Genomic DNA, 22801 nt, shown 5'->3' on the forward strand with positions numbered 1-22801 from the left:
TCTGTTTCTGGGCATTGCATTCTTGGGGACCAAATATCTAAAACTCTGCTCAGGTGAGATGATCTAAAATGACCTTTCAGCACAGTAAGATCCCTTGCAAGATTCCAGAAAGTCATAAATCTCTCAATGGGGAGTTTCCTGGAATTATGGATGCAAAGGAGAGACAAGCTTGGTACAATGTAACACTGCATGACACATGTTTTGTTGCTTTTACACTTTGTGCTTTGTATTTTAATGTATTTTATACCTCAGATTCTATTTTGCCTTCACTCAGATTCTATATACAGAAATGTATTTAAGATGTGATTTTACCTTTTCTGATTGTCCTTTGAATGTTTTTATGTAACTTTAATAATTTAGGATTATAATGTATATTATGTGCATCTTTTACATTAGACTTTGTATTTTTTTTGTATGTGAAATCAGCCTGTCCGTTTTTATATTTTCTAAACATTTGACTCCTGCATACTCACTGATTTATCTTGTCTATTGTATGCAGATGAAGTTTGCTCAAAGTTTAAACTATAGGGAAAAGAAATTCCGTTACATTTTTATTTGCTGCAAATTGAGAATTTGTCAGTACCAGGTTGATCCCCCTATTATCCACACTCTCCCCTGTGAGGTTCTCTTTCCCAGAAAGCCTCATTACCTTCTATGGGAGGCATTTTTCATCTCTGGGGCTTCTAGGTTCCACCCTTTTTCTTATAGAATTCAGTGAGTTATACCCTTGTGAAGTCTGCACTATAATTTCATATCATATAAGGTTATGTATCTGCTGCTTTTTTTTGTTTTGTTCTGAATTTAAGGGTAATGTGCAAATTAACTACAACTGTTATTGTTATCTGAAATCTGAATACCTACCTTGTTTGGCTTAAAAAGCAACTAGCTGGCAGCTCAATATTACGATCAAATTTCCCTTTAAGAGGATGCTGCCAACCTCTGTTTCTCTTTAACTTATCCACAAATTCCAAATTGTCGTGGTGGTGCTTCACTACCCTGTTTTAAGATTATGACCGGAATCTTGGGAAGAAATGGATGACAAATCTGTTAAAAAATTTTTTAGGATCCAGTAAGAATATTTAGAAAACAAGAAGGTGGGATTTGTATATAGATATATGGAGAATAGCCCAAAAAGTTAGGAGCCAGGTGTAAAATTCTAGGAGCCAGAGGCTTCCAGGCTCCTGGGTTTGTTAATCCTTGGATTACAAGATAGTGTATTATCTCCTAATTAGTTTCACAATAAATGGAAAGTACTCGCATGAAAATCCAAAACAAAGTTTATTTTATCTTGATCAAGACAAACTTCATCCAGATACAGCAACTCTTAACGAGTGCATTAAAGCAATAACATTTAATAAAATCAAAGTATTTAACCCCTTAATGACAACTGACGTACCAGGTACATCATGCATTAACAAGCAGTTAATGACAATAGACGTACCTGGTACGTCGGTTGTCTAACAGAGTGCTGGAAGTGATTGCGATCGCTTCCAGCAGCTCTAAGGGTATTGCAGTGATGCCTCGATATGGAGGCATCCTGCAATACCCCTTTACAAGCCTCTGATGCAGAGAGAGCCACTCTGTGGCCCTCTCAGCACCGGAGCGTCGTTGTTTCTAACAAGAATATTAATCCGGAAATTGTTGTTCCTTCATTGTGTCCCAATCCTCCTAAGAAGGAGCGTCTGTTACATAACTTGGACGTGGTCCGTGCCCTGAAGTTTTACTTGCAGGCGACTAAAGAGTTTTGTCAATCATCTTCATTGTTTGTTCTTTTTTCTGGAAAACGTAGGGGTCAGAAAGCTACGGTAACCTCTTTCTTTTTGGCTGAGGAGTATCATCCGTGTTGCATATGAGACTGCTGGACAGCAGCCTCCAGAACGTATTACGGCTCACTCTACTAGGCCTGTGGCTTCCTCATGGGCATTCAAAAATGATGCTTCTGTTGAACAGATTTGCAAGGCTGCAACTTGGTCGTCTCTTCACACTTTTTCCAAATTTGATACTTTTGCTTCGTTAGAGGCTGTTTTTGGGAGAAAGGTTCTTCAAGCGGTGGTGCCTTCCGTTTAGGTTCCTGTCTTGTCCCTCCCTTTCATCCGTGTCCTATAGCTTTGATATTGTATCCCATAAGTAAGGATGAAATCCGTGGACTCATCATATCTTGTAAAAGAAAATAAAATTTATGCTTACCTGATAAATTTATTTCTTTTACGATATGACGAGTCCACGGCCCACTCTGTCAATTTCTAGGACAGGTTTTTATTTTTGTTAAACTTTAGTCACCTCTGCTCCTTGGCTTTTCCTTTCTCTTCCTAACTTTGGTCGAATGACTTGAGTGGGAGGGAAGGGAGGAGCTATATATGCAGCTCTGCTGTGGAGCCGTTTGCCTCCTCCTGCTGACCAGGAGGCATTATCCCATAAGTAAGGATGAAATCCGTCGACTCGTCATATCGTAAAAGAAATACATTTATCAGGTAAGCATAAATTTCCCTTTTTACCTCTGATTACCTTGTATCTAAGCCTCAGCAAACTGCCCCTTATCTCAGTTATATTAATATACTTTTTACCTCTGTGATTACCTTTTATCTAAGCCTCTGCAGACTGCCCCTTATCTCGGTTATATTAATATACTTTTTACCTCTGTGATTACCTTGTATCTATGTCTCTGCAAACTGCCCCCTTATTTCAGTTCTTTTGACAGACATGCATTTTTAGCCAATCAGTGCTGACTCCTAGGAGCTTCACGTGCCTGAGCTCAATGTTATCTATGTGAAACACCTGAACTAACGCCCTCTAGTGGTGAAAAACTGTCAAAATGCTTTCAGATTTGAGGCGACCTTCATGGTCTAATAAATTAGCATACGAACTTTAGCGTTCAACTAAGAATACCAAGAGAACAAAATAAAATTGGTAATAAAAGTAAATTGAAAATTACATGCCCTATTTAAATCATGAGTTTTTTTTTTTTTTTACTTGACTGTCCCTTTTAAGGGAAAAACAATTTTATAGTATACTGTCCCTTTAAGCTGTGGCTCCAGAATGTAAGGTGGTCTTGTGAGCAATGCACCTTTTTATTATTTTTAAAAAAAAAGCTTTATTCTCCAGTTATTCAATATATTGCAGTTGAGCTTGTGCTTTAGTTTAACTGTCTAATGTAAATTGTATTTCAATTAAAAAAAGCTTTGATTTGCATCCTGCTTCCCTGTGAGTACTTTCCATTTAGTGGGAAATTAACCATTAGATAATGCACTGTCTTGTAATCCGTACCTTGTAGCCTCTGCTGACTGCCACCTTATTTCAGTTCTTTTGACAGACTTGCATTTTAGCCAATCGGTGCTCACTCCAAGGTAACTTCACGTGCTTCTCAGCTCCCTATGACGTGGCTTGGGATCGTTTTCTTAATGCTCCCAAAACTGTGACATTTCCCAGCGGTGTTTGCTGAGCGCTGCTTAAAGGGACACTGAACCCAAATTTTTTCTTTCATGATTCAGATGGAGCGTGCAATTTTAAGCAACTTTCTAATTTACTCCTATTATCAAATTTTCTTCATTCTCTTGGTATCTTTATTTGAAATGCAAGAATGTAAGTTTAGATTCCTGCCCATTTTTGGTGAACAACCTGGGTTGTTGCTGAATGGTGGATAATTTTATCCACCAATAAAAAAAACTGCTGTCCACAGTTCTGAACCAAAAAAAGCTTAGATTCCTTCTTTTTCAAATAAAGATAGCAAGAGAATGAAGAAAAATTGATAATAGGAGTAAATTAGAAAGTTGTTTAAAATTGCTGCTCTGTCTGAATCATGAAAGAGGAAAAATTTGGGTTCAGTGTCCCTTTTAAGTAAATTTTTAAAAGGATTTATGCTGGATTTTTATATTTGTAGCTGTTCATATTCTTCTTTATAGTTCTATCTATTACATGAAGTTATATGAAAATTAGTGTATACAATCCTTTCTAGTTTAGTACTTTAGTAGATATTTTTGTATTTTTAAGATTATCACCACTTTGGGCGCACACACTCTCAAAGATTTCCCACCCCTGCTTGAATGCATAGCACAGTTTTTGTAGGGTGTACCTTTATTTTTAAATTCTTGATGTAGAGGTATTGGGCATTAACTTTAAACAAAATACATTTACATTGTATAATTTTAGACAGTATCTCGTGTGACACTTTAGGTAATGTCTCCCTTTAGAAGAAGGGTGCATGATACATTTGTGGCAAATAAGTGATTCAGGAGGAGGAGGGGATAATACAGTGTTTAAATGAGGAATGGGAGGAGCATGTATCACTGCTGCTGACTACTTCCTGTGAGGGATCCTGGCTACTGCCTGTTGAAGTGGGATGAATGAAGATGGGAGCCTTCACTGACCATTGGTCTTTCCTTTGGTGCTGGCTTCTCCATGGTGATCACTGGCACGCTTTACTTCACCCCTGCGCCCACAGCCTGACTGTAGTAGTGCAGCTCCCACACTGGTGCATCTTGGCTATTATAGTTCTTTTCAGTTATAGAAATGAAAATCTGTTGTGATAAAACACATTGCTTGTAGATTTTAATAAATATCTGGCAACTCCTGCTTGCACCTGAACACCTACATGGTCTCTGACCACAAACTCTTGCCAGCACTAGGCGACATGTGTCCACTGTCTTAGTAAAAGTATCAGTTTGTACAGTCCAGAATGTTGGAGAGGGAAATTGTCTAGGCCCTAGGTTGTCATATCTAGTCACAATGGCAACCAGGTGCCCAGTATTTGTCGAGCTATGTTTTGAGCAATATATTATTGCTATACCAAAAAAAAAGAAGCTGTGGCTGTACTAATTCCTGCCCAACAGTAAGGGATCATAAGAATACCTGACATATTACACTTCTCATGACTGCTCAATGCAGAAGACGTGTCTCTTAAAAGAACCAGAGGGACTATGTTGGCATATTTGCTGGGGCTTTGGATTTAACGATAAATACAGGTAGCCCTCGGTTTACAACGGGATTAAGTTCCAGGAGGAATGGTTGTAAATCGAAACCGTTGTAAATTGAAACCCAGTTTATAATGTAAGTCAATGGGAAGTGAGGGAGTTAGGTTCCAGGCCCCTCTCAAAATTGTCATAAGTAACACCTAATACATTATTTTTAAAGCTTTGAAATGAAGACTTTAAATGCTAAATAGCATGATAAACCTAATAATATAGATTGTATCATCATCAAACTAAGTTTCATGAACTAACAAATTTGCTAACAGCACCTAATTAAATAATTACACAACAGACTGCATCTTCATCAAACTAAGTTTAATGAACAAAAAACGTTTTTTTACTTGCATTTTTCTGCAAACTGTTCTCTGCATTGTTAGCATGTTGGATAATATTGGGTCTGCACCTATTTCTCTGCATTTCAATCTGCAGTGATTAATAAGCAGTTAGGCACCCTCAATAGATAATAGGGAAGTGTCTGCTAAATTTTGCTCGATAGATCTGATCTGTGTACACAGATCAATTTAAGACTGTTAAGTTGCATAACTTTGTTGCAAAACAGCCTTACCTCCTGGCTATTTAAATTAGTGCATTGCTTTCCAAAGCTTTTCAATAGCAGTCACATGACTGAAAAAAAAAGGTTGTTATTCTGAAACGGCGCAAATTGAACCGGCGTAAACCGAGGGCCACCTGTACATAAATAAGACAAAACACTGACACACTATCTAGTAAGACCTTGTGGACTGATACTGAGCTACACTAATTGTTTCTGTGTTTTTTTTTAGTGGAGCTGCCATCAGCCCCTTTTAAAAGGAAATGTTTGTTGTATGAAAGAGCAGTTGTTAACCCTTTAAGGACACAGCTTTCAGTTTGCTCAATTGTTTTAGGACGTAAAAATTCCGTCATATGTCCTTAAGAGGTTAAGGGACCAGTAAATACAGCAGATTTGCATAAACAACAAATGCATTATAAATATACAATAGCACTTAGTCTGAACTTTGAATGAGAAGTACATTTTTTTTTTTTTCTGACAAATTTCAATGTTATGTCTATTTCAACTACCCCTGCATCGTGTGACAGCCATCAGCCAATCACAAATGCATATTCTGTGAATTCTTGCACATGCTCAGTAGCGGCTGGTGATTCAATTCAAGTAAATTGGAAAGTTGTTTAACCCTTTGAGTGCTAAGCACTTTCCCACCTGGGTGCTAAGCTGTTAAAAGGTTTTTTTTATTTTTGATTCCCCCCCCCCCCCCACAGATCCCCAAGACTTACACTGTTGGAAAGCTTAGGCGTTTATCTTTCCAACGGTGGGTCTTGGGGGTCTGTAGCTGCTTAGATGCCTGAATACAGGATTCTAAGCAGCATGCTCCCTTTTCCTATACTTAACATTCGGCCAGATTACAAGTTTTGCGTTAGGAACTATGTGGTGCTAACGAGCAGTTTTCTCTCACCGCTCACTTACCTACAGCGCTGGTATGACAGTTTTTTACAAACCCGGCGTTAAAAAAACCCAAAATGAGCGTAGAGCAAAATTTTGCTCCACACTTCACTCCAATACCAGCGCTGCCTAAGTCAGCGGTGAGCTGGTCGTACATGATTGTGCACGATTTCCCCATAGACATCAATGGGGAGAGCCGGCTGAGAAAAATAACACCTGCAAAAAAGCAGCGTAAAACTCAGTAACGCAGCCCCATTGATTCCTATGGGAAAACACATTTTATGTTTACAGCTAACACCCTAACATGAACCCAGAGCACCCCTAATCTTACACTTATTAACCTCTAATCTGCCGCCCCCAACATCGCCGATACCTACATTATATTTATTAACCCCTAATCTGCTGCCCCAACATCGCCAACACCTACATTATATTTAACCCCTAATCTGCTGCCCCAACGTCGCCGCCACTATTCTAAATTTATTAACCCCTAAACCTAAGTCTAACCCTAACACCCCCTAACTTTAAGTATAATTTAAATATATCTAAAGAAATTTACCATCATTAACTAAATTATTCCTATTTAAAACTAAATACCTATAAAATCCTAAGCTAGCTACAATATAACTAATAGTTACATTGTAGCTAGCTTAGGGTTTATTTTTATTTTACAGGCAAGTTTGTATTTATTTTAACTAGGTAGAATAGTTATTAAATAGTTATTACCTATTAAATAACTACCTAGCTAAAATAAATACAAATTGACCTTAAAATAAAAGCTAACCTAAGTAACACCTAACACTACACTTAAATAAATTAACTAAATTAAATACAATTAAATAAATTAACTAAATTAAATACAATTAAATAAATTAAATTAGCTAAATCACAAAAAATCCCCAATAAATTACAGAAAATAAAAAAATAATTACAGAACTTTAAACTAATTACACCTAATCTAATAGCCCTATCAAAATAAAAAAAGCCCCCCCCCCAAAAAAAAAAAACAACAAAAAACCCATAGCCTAAACTAAACTATCAATAGCCCTTAAAAGGGCCTTTTGCAGGGCATTGTCCCAAAGTAATCCGCTTTTTTACCTGTAAAAAAATAAAATACAAACATCACCCCAACAGTAAAACCCACCACCCACACAACCAAACCCCCCCCAAATAAAATACTAACTAAATAAACCTAAGCTCCCCATTACCCTGAAAAGGGCATTTGGATGGGCATTGCCCTTAAAAGGGCATTTAGCACTATCGCAGCCCAAAGCCCTAACCTAAAAAATAAACCCACCTAATACACCCTCAAAAAACCTAACACTAACCCCCTGAAGATCGACTTACTGTTCTGAAGACCGGACATCCATCCTCAAGGAAGCGGCAGAAGTCTTCATCCAACCGGGCCGAAATCCTCAACGAAGCCGGGAGAAGTCTTCATCCAAGCCGGGCGAAGTGGTCCTCCAAACGGGCAGAAGTCTTCATCCAGACGGCATCTTCTATCTTTATCCATCCGACGCGGAGCGGGTCCATCTTCAAGACATTCGACGCGGAGCCTCCTCTTCATCCGGAGTCTTCTTACTGAATGAAGGTTCCTTTAAATGACGTCATCCAAGATGGCGTCCCTTAGAATTCTATCAGCCTATCGGAATCTAAGGGACGCCATCTTGGATGACTTTATTTAAAGGAACCTTCATTCAGTAAGAAGACTCCGGATGAAGAGGAGGCTCCGCGTCGGATGTCTTGAAGATGGACCCGCTCCGCGTCGGATGAAGATAGAAGATGCCGTCTGGATGAAGACTTCTGCCCGTCTGGAGGACCACTTCGCCCAGCTTGGATGAAGACTTCTCCCGGCTTGGATGAAGACTTCTCCCGGCTTCGTTGAGGACTTCGGTCCAGTTGGATGAAGACTTCTGCCGCTTCCTTGAGGATGGATGTCCGGTCTTCAGAACAGTAAGTCGATCTTCAGGGGGTTAGTGTTAGTTTTTTTAAGGGTGTATTGGGTGGGTTTATTTTTTTAGGTAAGGGCTTTGGGCTGCAATAGAGCTAAATGCCCTTTTAAGGGCAATGCCCATCCAAATGCCCTTTTCAGGGCAATGGGGAGCTTAGGTTTTTTTAGTTAGTATTTTATTTGGGGAGTTAGTTGTGTGGGTGGTGGTTTTTACTGTTGGGGGGGGTTGTTTGTATTTTTTTTTTTACAGGTAAAAGAGCCGATTTCTTTGGGGCAAGGCCCCGCAAAAGGGCCTTTTAAGGGCTATTGATAGTTTAGTTTAGGCTAGGTTTTTTTATTTTTATTTTAGGGGGGCTTTTTTTATTTTGATAGGGCTATCAGATTAGGTGTAATTAGCTTAAAGATCTGTAAAAAAAATTTTTTTTTCTGTAATTTAGTGTTTTTGTTTTTTTGTGATTTAGCTAATTTTAATTTATTGTAGTGTAGTGTTAGTGTTAGTGTTAGTGTTAGGTGTTAGTGTAACTTAAGTTAGGTTTTATTTTACAGGTCAATTTGTATTTATTTTAGCTAGGTAGTTATTAAATAGTTAATAACTATTCTACCTAGTTAAAACAAACTTGCCTGTAAAAGGAAAATAAACCCTAAGCTAGATACAATGTAACTATTAGTTTTATTGTAGCTAGCTTAGGGTTTATTTTATAGGTAAGTATTTAGTTTTAAATAGGAATCATTTTCTTTAGATTTATTTAAATTATATTTAAGTTAGGGGGTGTTAGGTTTAGACTTAGATTTAGGGGTTAATACATTTAATATAGTGGCGGCGATGTTGGGGACGGCAGATTAGGGGTTAATAAATGTAGGTAGGTGTCAGCGATGTTGGTGGTCGCAGATTAGGGGTTAATAAATATAATGTAGGTTGCAGCGATGTTAGGGGCGGCAAATTAGGGGTTAATAAATATAATGTAGGTTGCGGCGATGTTAAGGGCGAAGATTAGGGGTTAATATTAAACTAGTGTTTGCGAGACGGGAGTGTGGCGGTTTAGGGGGTTAATGTTTATTCTAGTGGCAGTGATGTCTGGAGCGGCAGTTTAGGTGTTAAAAATTTTATTTTAGTGTTTACGATGCGGGAGGGCCTCGGTTTAGGGGTTAATAGGTAGTTTATGGGTGTTAGTGTACTTTTTAGCACTTTAGTTATGAGTTTTATGCTACGGCGTTGTACCATAAAACTCATAACTACTGACTTTAGAATGCGTTACGGATCTTTAGAGGGTGTACCGCTCACTTTTTGGCCTCCCAGGACAGACTCGTAATACCGGCGCTATGGAAGTCCCATAGAAAAAAGGGTTTACGCAAGTCGTTTTGCGGTAAGGCCAAATAAGTGTGCGGTGCCCCTTAAACCTGCAAGACTCGTAATAGCAGCGGTAGTGAAAAAGCAGCGTTAGGCCCTGTTAACGCTGCTTTTTCAGCTTAACGCACAACTTGTCACCGCACAACTTTATTTAAAAATAACATACGGCTAGATTACATCACGTCATTGCGTGTGACGTCACTGTGCATAACGTGAAGCCCCTGCGATGCCTGTCACTATACAGGCCAGATTGCCGGGGTAGGTAGCCTCCAGATCTCCCTCAAGGTAGGAGAGTGCTAGCGACGGCTCTGAGCCGTTAGCACCTGAGTGGGAAAATCGTGAGTTTAATTTTGACTTGAGTGTCCTTTTAAGTTAGATTAGAGCTTGGCAGATCATAGAAGGCAAGGAGATGCAACTGACACGTCTCATATTTTAGACATATGACAAACATATTATTTATTAAACGTTCTAGCAGGAAATGCATATTGCATACCTAGATATTAATTGCTAGCATTTATCTCTAGCTGATAGGGAAGATTCCCACACGGTTACTGGTTGACAGAGAAAAGCCTGCACAAGTTTTATTCATATATATGTTTTTGTCTGTCCACGAGTGAGTACCAGCTGGTTTCTTTTTCAGAATGTATTTGTGCTTATTCCCTAGTTTGGTCTGTACCCAGTGTGCACTGGGGTAGGCTGCCCAGATATGGGTAGTGCACACAGTCAAGAATGTGGGGTGTGCACATATACAGCTTGCCCTAGTAGTGTGTGTCTCTAAATTACTTTCTTTATTCACATAAAGCAGCAATTTTAAACATCTTTCCAATTTAACTCATCTCTTTTGCTTTGTTTTCTTAGTATCCTTTGTTGAAAAGCATACATTGGTAGGCTCTGGAGGAGCAATGCACTACAGTGGAAGCTAGCTGGTGATTGACAGCTGCACATATGTCTCTTGTCATTGGCTCATCTATGTTCAGCTAGCTCCCAGTAGTGCACTGTTGCTTCTTTAGCAAATGATACCAAGAGAATGAAGCAAGTTTTTATTATAGAAGCCCGTGCATCTTTCCGTGCTCTGGCCTTTGGTCAGACCTGTGGCTGTAATGTCCCTTGCTTACCTTGCAACAGCTGGGGTAAGTTTCTATAGACAGGACCTTGAAGGAGGATGACAAGGCACCATTTCTTTGCTGCTGTCGGATTTCCATGTGTGCACGTGTTCTGTGAGTACTGTGACTCAAGTAACAGTGCTGGGTGTGACAGCCACGGTCTTGTGCTAGTAACTGGGTGGTATATGTGCCTCATGTCACCAACTCCAGGTGATCTGAAACATTTGGTGCTGTGGCTCCTGGGATATGTTATGGTTTGCTGTAATGTGCACATGCTTATCTTACTCACGTATTCAGTAGCAGTTTTATTAACCCACATAGTAGCGGTGCGGTTATGGTTTGCTGTAATGTGCACATGCTTATCTTACTCGCGTATTCAGTAGCAGTTTTATTAACCCACATAGTAGCGGTGCGGTTATGGTTTGCTGTAATGTGCACATGCTTATCTTACTCACGTATTCAGTAGCAGTTTTATTAACCCACATTGTAGCGGTGCGGTTATTGTTTGCTACTAAATACGTAAGTAAGATAAGCATTACAGCATGTGCACATTACAGCAAACCATAATCGCACCGCTACAATGTGGGTTAATAAAACTGCTACTAAATACGTAAGTAAGATAAGCATTACAGCAGTTTTATTAACCCACATGGTTTGCTGTAATGTGCACATGCTTATCTTACTCGCGTATTCAGTAGCAGTTTTATTAACCCACATTGTAGCGGTGCGATTATGGTTTGCTGTAATGTGCACATGCTTATCTTACGTATTTAGTAGCAGTTTTATTAACCCACATTGTAGCAGTGCGGTTATGGTTTGCTGTAATGTGCACATGCTTATCTTACATATTTAGTAGCAGTTTTATTAACCCACATTGTAGCTGTGCGGTTATGGTTTGCTGTAATGTGCACATGCTTATCTTGCGTATTCAGTAGCAGTTTTATTAACCCACATTGTAGCGGTGCGGTTATGGTTTGCTGTAATGTGCACATGCTTATCTTACTTACGTATTCAGTAGCAGTTTTATTAACCCACATTGTAGCAGTGCATTTATGGTTTGCTGTAATGTGCACATGCTTATCTTACGTATTTAGTAGCAGTTTTATTAACCCACATTGTAGCGGTGCTGTTATGGTTTGCTGTAATGTGCACATGCTTATCTTACTCACGTATTCAGTAACAGTTTTATTAACCCACATTGTAGCGGTGCGGTTATGGTTTGCTGTAATGTGCACATGCTTATCTTACTCACGTATTCAGTAGCAGTTTTATTAAACCACATTGTAGTGGTGCGGTTATGGTTTGCTGTAATGTGCACATGCTTATATTATTCACGTATTCAGTAGCAGTTTTATTAACCCACATTGTAGCGGTGCGGTTATGGTTTGCTGTAATGTGCACATGCTTATCTTACTCACGTATTCAGTAGCAGTTTTATTAACCCACATTGTAGCGGTGCGGTTATGGTTTGCTGTAATGTGCACATGCTTATCTTACTCACGTATTCAGTAGCAGTTTTATTAACCCACATTGTGGCGGTGCGGTTATGGTTTGCTGTAATGCTTTATCTTACTCACGTGTTCAGTAGCAGTTTTATTAACCCACATTGTAGTGGTGCGGTTATGGTTTGCTACTAAATACGTGAGTAAGATAAGCATTACAGCATGTGCACATTACAGCAAACCATAATCGCACCGCTACAATGTGTGTTAATAAAACTGCTACTAAATACGTAAGATAAACACACATTGTAGCGGTGCGATTATGGTTTGCTGTAATGTGCACATGCTGTAATGCTTATCTTACTCACGTATTTAGTAGCAAACCATAACCGCACCACTACAATGTGGGTTAATAAAACTGCTACTGAACACGTGAGTAAGATAAAGCATTACAGCAAACCATAACCGCACCGCCACAATGTGGGTTAATAAAACTGCTACTGAATACGTGAGTAAGATAAGCATGTGCACATTACAGCAAACCATAATCGCACCGCTACAATGTGGGTTAATAAAACTGCTACTGAATACGCGAGTAAGATAAGCATGTGCACATTACAGCAAACCATGTGGGTTAATAAAACTGCTGTAATGCTTATCTTACTTACGTATTTAGTAGCAGTTTTATTAACCCACATTGTAGTGGTGCGGTTATGGTTTGCTGTAATGTGCACATGCTTATATTATTCACGTATTCAGTAGCAGTTTTATTAACCCACATTGTAGCGGTGCGGTTATGGTTTGCTGTAATGTGCACATGCTTATCTTACTCACGTATTCAGTAGCAGTTTTATTAACCCACATTGTAGCGGTGCGGTTATGGTTTGCTGTAATGTGCACATGCTTATCTTACTCACGTATTCAGTAGCAGTTTTATTAACCCACATTGTAGCGGTGCGGTTATGGTTTGCTGTAATGCTTTATCTTACTCACGTGTTCAGTAGCAGTTTTATTAACCCACATTGTAGTGGTGCGGTTATGGTTTGCTACTAAATACGTGAGTAAGATAAGCATTACAGCATGTGCACATTACAGCAAACCATAATCGCACCGCTACAATGTGTGTTAATAAAACTGCTACTAAATACGTAAGATAAGCATGTGCACATTACAGCAAACCATAACCGCACCGCTACAATGTGGGTTAATAAAACTGCTACTGAATACGTGAGTAAGATAAGCATGTGCACATTACAGTAAACCATGACCGCACCGCTACAATGTGGGTTAATAAAACTGCTACTGAATACGTGAGTAAGATAAGCATGTGCACATTACAGCAAACCATAACCGCACCGCTACAATGTGGGTTAATAAAACTGCTACTGAATACGCGAGTAAGATAAGCATTACAGCAAACCATGACCGCACCGCTACAATGTGCGTTAATAAAACTGCTACTGAATACGTAAGATAAGCATGTGCACATTACAGCAAACCATAACCGCACCGCTACAATGTGGGTTAATAAAACTGCTACTAAATACGTGAGTAAGATAAGCATTACAGCAGTTTTATTAACCCACATTGTAGCGGTGCGGTTATGGTTTGCTGTAATGTGCACATGCTTATCTTACTCACGTATTCAGTAGCAGTTTTATTAACCCACATTGTAGCGGTGCGGTTATGGTTTGCTGTAATGTGCACATGCTTATCTTACGTATTCAGTAGCAGTTTTATTAACGCACATTGTAGCGGTGCGATTATGGTTTGCTGTAATGTGCACATGCTTATCTTACGTATTTAGTAGCAGTTTTATTAACCCACATTGTAGCGGTGCGGTTATGGTTTGCTGTAATGTGCACATGCTTATCTTACTCACGTATTCAGTAGCAGTTTTATTAACCCACATTGTAGCGGTGCGGTTATGGTTTGCTGTAATGTGCACATGCTTATCTTACTCACGTATTCAGTAGCAGTTTTATTAACGCACATTGTAGCGGTGCGGTTATGGTTTGCTGTAATGTGCACATGCTTATCTTACGTATTCAGTAGCAGTTTTATTAACGCACATTGTAGCGGTGTGGTTATGGTTTGCTGTAATGTGCACATGCTTGTCTTACGTATTCAGTAGCAGTTTCATTAACCCACATTGTAGCGGTGCTATAATGTAAATAACATTTCTGCAGCTACAGTTTAGACTTAGGAATGTACTAGTGATGTGAGGTTTCACTCAGACAGTGATCTCACACATCAGCAAAACTGGAGGAAGTCCACTCCCTTCCACGCTCTGTCCCACTGTCTAGTGTTAGGCACAATTAGCAATAAGCAAACATGTGGCCTGTCCAGCTTTACAGGACTGCTAGCAAAATCCTAGTTAAAAGGATGAGCAGAAGAAATACACAATTGTTTTAAGAAATGGGTTTTTGCCGAAGTTTATCTTGGCGTTTTGTTCTGATGTTGTATGCAGCTCCTTGTGACTGGGTTAACCAGTATAGCAACCATAATGGATATACATTAATTAGATGCCTCACAATTACATCTGATGAATATAGAAGCTTGTAGGGACATTTCTGTGCCATGATATACAAGGTCAGCCATATTGAAACATTTTTAAAACTAATTAAAGAGCAACTAAACCCAAAATCTTTCTTTCATGATTCAGATAGAGAATAGAAATTTAAACATTACAATTTACTTCCATAATTTATTTTGCTTCATTTTTAAAATATCTTTATTTGAAGAAAAATCAATGCACATGGTGAGCCAATCACATGATGCTTCTATGTGCAGCAACCAATCAGCAGCTAATGAGCATATCTAGATATGCTTTTCATCAAAGAATATCAAGAGAATAAAACAAATTAGATAATATAATTAAATTAGAAAGATGTTTAAAATTGCATTCTCTTTCTAAATCATAAAAGAAAAAATTTGGGTGGCATGTCCCTTTTAAAGGGACACTCAAATCAAAATTAAACATGATTCACATAGAGCAGCAATTATAAGCAACGTTCTAATTTTAAAAACAGGGGAAATAAGTCTGCTCCCTTTGAATATAAAAGTCTTCTAAAGTCTAGGTATACAGCACCCTTTATCAGATCTAATAATAAAGAGAAACAAAAGCTAGAGAAGTTTGCATACGAAAATACATATTTTAATAATAGAAAATCACATATGTTAAAGAGTAAAAGCAGGGTGCCCCATCATTAAGGCCTAGTAGTACAACCGCTTGTATATATTAATTTACTCTTATGATCAATTTTTCTTTGTTCTCTTTTTAGCTTTATTTGAAAAAGCAAGAATGTAAGCATAGGAGCCGACCATTTTTGGTTCCGCACCTGTGCAGATCTTTCTGATAGGTGTCTAAATGTAGCCACCAATCAGCAAGTACTACCCAGGTGCTGAACTAAAAATTGTCCGGCTCCTAAGCTTACATTCGGATAAAGATAGCAAAAGACTGAAGAAAAATTAATAGGAGTAAATTAGAAAGTTGCTTATAATTGCTGCCAAGTATATAAATTTATTAAAAACAAGGGCACTTTCATTGATTACATTTTTTTTTATTCAAGACTCTTCATTTTGTAAAATAATTACCGCCCGCATCTCATACTACATTTAGCCGATCGTTGAATCCAGCTTCATCCAATAATTGAGTGCCCCACGAGCCTACGACACCAAGTGGGACGTTCGTCGTCAATCAGCTAAATAAAGTATAAGATGCGGGTGGAGGAACGGCGCAATGTTTAATATCGCTAAGTGTTAATTATTTTACAAATTAAGCGTCTTTAATTTTAATCAATGAAAGTGCCCCTGTTTTTAATAATATAAATATTTTTTTATAATAGGCAGTAAATAGTTGAACTTTGCAATCACTATTATTTTTGTTTGCTATAATTGTTTAGCTAAACTTCAGCCACCATGTGCCTTATTTGGAGGAGCTAACTTGGACTTGAGTCTGCAGACAAGAAGCTAGCACGGTCATTATGTTAGTATAAAGTGCCACGGTCATTATGTTAGTATAAAGTGCCACGGTCATTATGTTAGTATAAAGTGCCACGGTCATTATGTTAGTATAAAGTGCCACGGTCATTATGTTAGTATAAAGTGCCACGGTCATTATGTTAGTATAAAGTGCATTGTTTTGCAGTTATCTGTTAAAGCCAGTTAGAGACAGATAATAGGTTAGCCTTCAGAAGTGTGCATTGTGCTGCTTCAGTTATAAAAATCCACAATTATCTGAGCTAAATTATATGTAAAAGGGCATATATATTGCAAAGTTGTTTTACTATGCATAACAGAACATTTTATATTCAAATCTCTGTCCCTTTTAAACACTAGATTGTAATAGGAAATGTTTATGTAGTAAAATAAAGTATGTTGCAAAGTTTTTTTTTTTTTTTTTTTTTTTTTTAAATTGTGCATGTCCCATGCTCTTAAAAGAAGATTCAAAATGCTAAAACTTGCCTAAATTCGCTACAAACTAGACAGTAACTGCTTAGAGCAGTGGGCACACTCCTTTATAGCTCACTCTAGTTTCAACAACTGAAGGGGCACTAAACTATCATTTTTATCTGAAAGCATAACTAGTACGATGAATAAATGTATAGTGCACATATAAAATCTCCCCTCCCACTGGGTGCACATGCATGCAGACTGTTTGTACATTTTTTTTTTGCTTTTAAAATAAAAAAGCAGGGCTGTGGTACTGCCTATCCTACTAAGAAAATAGTCAGCTCACCCCTTAAGTAATACAACAGATGCCCTCAACAGGCGTCTTTATCTTTGGAATGCTAAAGTAACCAACCAGAGGCAGTATTGGGTAAAAGCAATTGAATGCCTAACTAGCTGGAATGGATGTGAGACATTGACCTTAAAGGGACATTATACACTAGATTTTCTTTGCATAAATGTTGTAGATGATTCATTTATATAGCCAGGTTTAAAAAAAAATATAGTTTCTTCTATAAGATACGACAAGTCCACGGATTCACCCTTTACTTGGGGGATATTATCCTCCTGCTAACAGGAAGTGGCAAAGAGCACCACAGCAGAGCTGTCTATATAGCTCCTCCCTTAACTCCACCCCCAGTCATTCTCTTACCTACTCTAAGTACTAGGAAGGGTAAAGTGAAAGAGGTGATAAAATGTTAGTTTTTATTTTCTTCATGCAAGAGTTTTTTATTTTAAATGGTACCGGTGTGTACTATTTTCCCTCAGGCAGCAGATGGATGAAGACTTCTGCCTGGAGGCTGATGATCTTAGCATTTGTCACTAAGATCCAGAGAAGTTCATGGCTGAGGAGTACTTAAGAAACTTCAGTGTGAGGAACGTTTTTCATGCTATAAGCAGTTAGGTATGTTCAGTCATTTTTTTTTGGAGAGACTGTGGTATTTCAGAATTGGCTGACAGTATCCCCATGAGGGGAAAGGGTAAGCAGTAATCCTAAAATATATAGAGGGGTATTACTGAGCTTGCATATATGGGCTAAGAAAAAATGGTTGACACTGAGTTTTGAATGTTTGTGGGCAAATGTTTACATAACTGGGAGTGCTGATAACGTTTTTATGTGAGACGTTTTTCATGCTTATTGAGAGGGTACACATGGCTTTCTTTTTGGGTTTATGAACCCACATGGCTAGTTTTTAGACCTCTCTGGTGCGGTTCATTTGGGCTGAGAGACATCGAGTGAGATAGGCGGGGCCTATTTTCACGCCTCAGTTGCGCAGTGGTTTTTGTCAGGCAAGCAGCAAGCTCCAACTCCGGTGGACCCTTGTGAGCTGTATTGGGCCAAATCGCAGCTTTAACCCGGTTTTGCAGACCCCTGAGGGCAGGTAGGGGCCACAGCAGGGCTGTGGCGAGGTGCAGGGGGTGTTTTTTATTGATATAAACGTTTTCTAATTATCCATTTTTTCTAGTAAGGGTTAAGTGTTCCTTTCCTTGTGGGGCAAACTTAGCTGCATAGTTAGGATGCTTCTATCATAAATTTGGAACAATTTGACTGTTTTAAAGCAGTTTTGGAAAAATTATATGCTTTTCTTTTTCTCTTAAAGGCGCAGTACAGGTTTTTTTTTTTCAGGTTCACCTTCCTGGACAAGCATTGCCAGTTTGTGGCTCTTCCCTTCGGGTTGGCCACAGCTTCCAGAATTTTCACAAAAGTGCTAGGGTCCCTTTTGGCGGTTCTAAGGCCGCAGGGCATAGCAGTGGCACCTTATCTGGACGATATCTTAATTCAGGCGTCAACTTACCAACTAGCCAAATCTCACGTGTGGAAGGTGAATGTAAAGAAGAGTTCACTTATCCCTCTCACAAGAGTTCCATTCCTGGGAACTCTGATAGATTCGGTAAACCTGAAAATTTTTCTGACGGAGGTCAGAAAATCAAAGATCTTAGCCACCTGCCGAGCACTTCATTCCATTCCTCGGCCGTCAGTGGCTCATTGTATGGAGGTAATCGGACTAATGGTAGCAGCAATGGACATAGTTCCGTTTGCTCGCTTGCATCTCAGACTGCTGCAACTATGCATGCTCAAACAGTGGAATGGGGATTATGCAGATTTATCTCCTCAGATAAATCTGGATCAAGAGACCAGATACTCTCTTCTTTGGTGGTTGTCACAGGATCATCTGTCCCAGGGAATGTGTTTCCGCAGGCCAGCATGGGTCATAGTGACGACGGACGCCAGCCTATTGGGCTGGGGTGCAGTCTGGAATTCCCTGAAAGCGCAGGGTTTGTGGACTCAGGAGGAGGGTCTCCTTCCAATAAATATTCTAGAACTGAGAGCGATATTCAACACGCTTCTGGCGTGGCCTCAGCTGGCTTCAGCCAGATTCATAAGATTCCAGTCGGACAATATCACGACTGTAGCATATATCAATCATCAGGGGGGAACAAAGAAATCTCTAGCGATGATAGAGGTTACCAAAATAATTCGATGGGCAGAGACTCACTCTTGCCATTTATCAGCAATCTATATCCCAGGAGTGGAGAACTGGGAAGCGGATTTTCTAAGTCGCCAGACTTTTCATCAGGGGGAGTGGGAGCTCCATCCGGAGGTGTTTGCACAATTGATTCAGCAATGGGGCACACCAGAATTGGATCTGATGGCGTCTCGTCAGAACGCCAAACTTCCTTGTTACGGGTCCAGGTCAGGGGATCCTCAGGCAGTACTGATAGATGCTCTAGCAGTACCCTGGTCGTTCAACCTGGCTTATGTGTTTCCACCATTTCCTCTCCTTCCTCGTTTGATTGCCAGAATCAAACAGGAGAGAGCTTCTGTGATTTTGATAGCACCTGCGTGGCCACGCAGGACTTGGTATGCAGACCTGGTGGACATGTCATCTCTTCCACCATGGACTCTTGCCACTGAGACAGGACCTTCTGATTCAAGGTCCGTTCCAGCATCCAAATCTAGTTTCTCTGCGACTGACTGCTTGGAGATTGAACGCTTGATTTTATCCAAGCGTGGTTTCTCTGAGTCGGTCATAGATACCTTGATTCAGGCTCGAAAGCCTGTCACTAGGAAAATTTATCACAAGATATGGCGTAAATATCTTGGTGCGAATACAAAGGCTACACATGGAGTAAGATTAGGATTCCTAGGATTTTGTCCTTTCTCCAAGAAGGATTGGAGAAGGGGCTATCAACTAGTTCCTTAAAGGAACAGATATCTGCCTTATCAATTCTACTGCACAAGCGTCTGGCAGATGTTTAGTCGTTCTGTCAGGCTTTAGTTAGAATCAAGCCTGTGTTTAAACCTGTTGCTCCGCCATGGAGTTTGCATTTAGTTGTTAAAATTCTTCAAGGGGTTCCGTTTGAACCTATGCATTCCATAGATATTAAGCTTCTATCTTGGAAGGTTCTGTTTTTAGTTGCTATCTCTTCGGCTCGAAGAGTTTCTGAACTATCTGCGTTGCAATGCGACTCGCTTTATCTTGTTTTCCATGCTGATAAAGTGGTTTTGCGTGCCAAACCTGGATTCCTTCCTAAGGTTGTTACTAATAGGAATATCAATCAGGAAATTGTTGTTCCTTCTCTGTGTCCTAATCCTTCCTCTAAGAAGGAGCGTCTGTTGCAGGACGTGGTTCGTGCTTTGAAGTTTTACTTGCAAGCAACCAAAGATTTCCGTCAAACATCTTCTTTGTTGTCTATTCTGGAAAACGTAGAGGTCAAAAGGCTACGGCTACCTCTTTCTTTTTGGCTGAAAAGCATCATCTGTTTGGCATAGGAGACTGCTGGACAGCAGCCTCCTGAAAGGATTACAGCTCACTCTACTAGAGCGGTGGCTTCCACATCGGCTTTTAAAAATGCTTCTGTTGAACAGATTTGTAAGGCTGCGACTTAGTCTTCGATTCATAGCTTTTCCAAATTTTTCATATTTGATACTTTTGCTTCTTCGGAGGCTATTTTTGGGAGAAAAGTTCTTAAAGCAGTGGTGCCTTCTGTTTAACCATCTGTCTTGTCCCTCCCGTTCATCCGTGTCCTGTAGCTTTGGTATTGTATCCCACAAGTAAAGGATGAATCCGTGGACTCGTCGTACCTTATAGAAGAAAAGTAAATTTATGCTTACCTGATAAATTAATTTCTTCTATGTTACGACGAGTCCACGGCCCGCCCTGTCATTTTAAGACGGATTATATTTTTTTATTTTAAACTTCAGTCACCTCTGCACTGGGGGGTGGAGCTAAGGGAGGAGCTATATAGACAGCTCTGCTGTGGTGCTCTTTGCCACTTCCTGTTAGCAGGAGGATAATATCCCACAAGTAAAGGATGAATCGGTGGACTCGTACCATAGAAGAAATTAATTTATCAGGTAAGCATAAATTTACTTTTTTTAAAAAACACGTTCTCGTGTGATATAGCCTGTGAGATATAGGAAGTACTTATTAAAGGTTTCTCCTGTTAAGTGTAGTCAGTCCACGGGTCATCCATTACTTATGGGATTATAACTCCTCCCTAACAGGAAGTGCAAGAGGATCACCCAAGCAGAGCTGCTATATAGCTCCTCCCCTCTACGTCATATCCAGTCATTCTCTTGCACCTAACTAAAGATAGGACGTGTGAGAGGACTGTGGTGTGTTAAACTTAGTTTTTATTTCTTCAATAAAAAGTTTGTTATTTTAAACGGCACCGGAGTGTGTTGTTTGTTCTTAGGCAGCATTAGAAGAAGAATCTGCCTGAGTTTTTTCTATGATCTTAGCGGTCGTAACTAAGATCCACTTGCTGTTCTCGGCCATTCTGAGGAGTGAGGTAACTTCAGAACAGGGGATAGCATGCAGGGCCCACCTGCAAGGAGGTATGTGCAGTAAATTATTTTCTAAGGAATGGAATTGACTGAGAAAATACTGCTAATACCGATGTAATGTAAGTGCAGCCTTAAATGCAGTTGTAGCGACTGGTATCAGGCTGATATGTATGTATGTATACTCTGAGGTATTTCTGGGGAATGGAATTTCACTATGAAAATACTGTCAATATTAAAGTAATATTTGAGCCTGCACTGCAGTGAAAGCTACTAGCAGCAGGCTTATTAATAACACTTCATAATTTTCAATTTTAAAACGTTTACTGGCATGTTAATCGTTTTTTCTGAGGTACTTGGTGATAAAACTTTATGGGCATGATTTTTACCACATGGCTGTCGTTTTTTTCTGCATAAAAACAGTTTACTGAGCTTCCCCACTGTTGTAATATGAGTGGGAGGGGCCTATTTTAGCGCTTTATTGCGCAGTAAAAATTTAGTCACAGTCTTCCTATTTCTTCCTCCATGATCCAGGACGTCTCTACAGAGCCCAGGGGTCTCCAAAACTAGTTTTGAGGGAGGTAATCAGTCACAGCAGACCTGTGACAGTGTGTTTTGACTGTGATAAAAACGTTTATTATTTCAACTGTTATCCGTTTTGGGTATTAAGGGGTTAATCATCCTTTTGCTGGTGGGTGCAATCCTCTGCTAAATTTATACATTTTCTGTTAAAATTTGGTTGTTTTAACATATTTGGTTCATTGTTAATTCAACTGTGTCACATTTTTATGTTTCTTAAAGGCGCAGTAGCGTTTTTTATATAGCTTGTAAATTTATTTAAAAGTTTTTTCCAAGCTTGCTAGTGTTATTGCTAGTCTGTTTAAACATGTCTGACACAGATGAATCTGTTTGTTCACTATGTTTAAAGGCCAATGTGGAGCCCAATAGAAATTTGTGCACTCAATGTATAGATGTTACTTTGAATAAAAGTCAAACTTTATATGTTAAATAAATATCACCAGACAACGAGGGGGAAGTTATGCCGACTAACTCTCCTCACGTGTCAGTACCTTCGCCTCCCGCTCAGGAGGTGCGTGATATTGTGGCGCCAAGTACATCAGGGTGGCCCATACAAATCACTTTGCAAGACATGGCTAATGTTATGACTGAAGTACTATCTAAATTGCCAGAATTAAGAGGTAAACGCGATCACTCTGGGGTAAGAACAGAGTGCGCTGATAATAGTAGAGCCATGTCTGATACTGCGTCACAATTTGCAGAACATGAGGACGGAAAGCTTCATTCTGTGGGTGA

General features: G+C 39.4%; 1 protein-coding gene across 2 annotated transcripts in view; it reads left to right on the top strand.

The window, feature by feature from the left end:
* Window positions 1-22801, top strand: part of PPP2R5E (protein phosphatase 2 regulatory subunit B'epsilon) — a 544304-nt gene that overhangs the window by 20002 nt on the left and 501501 nt on the right. The window lies entirely within an intron of this gene.

The sequence above is a fragment of the Bombina bombina genome, chromosome 1, assembly GCF_027579735.1.
Source record: "Bombina bombina isolate aBomBom1 chromosome 1, aBomBom1.pri, whole genome shotgun sequence".
Taxonomy (NCBI): Eukaryota; Metazoa; Chordata; class Amphibia; order Anura; family Bombinatoridae; genus Bombina; species Bombina bombina.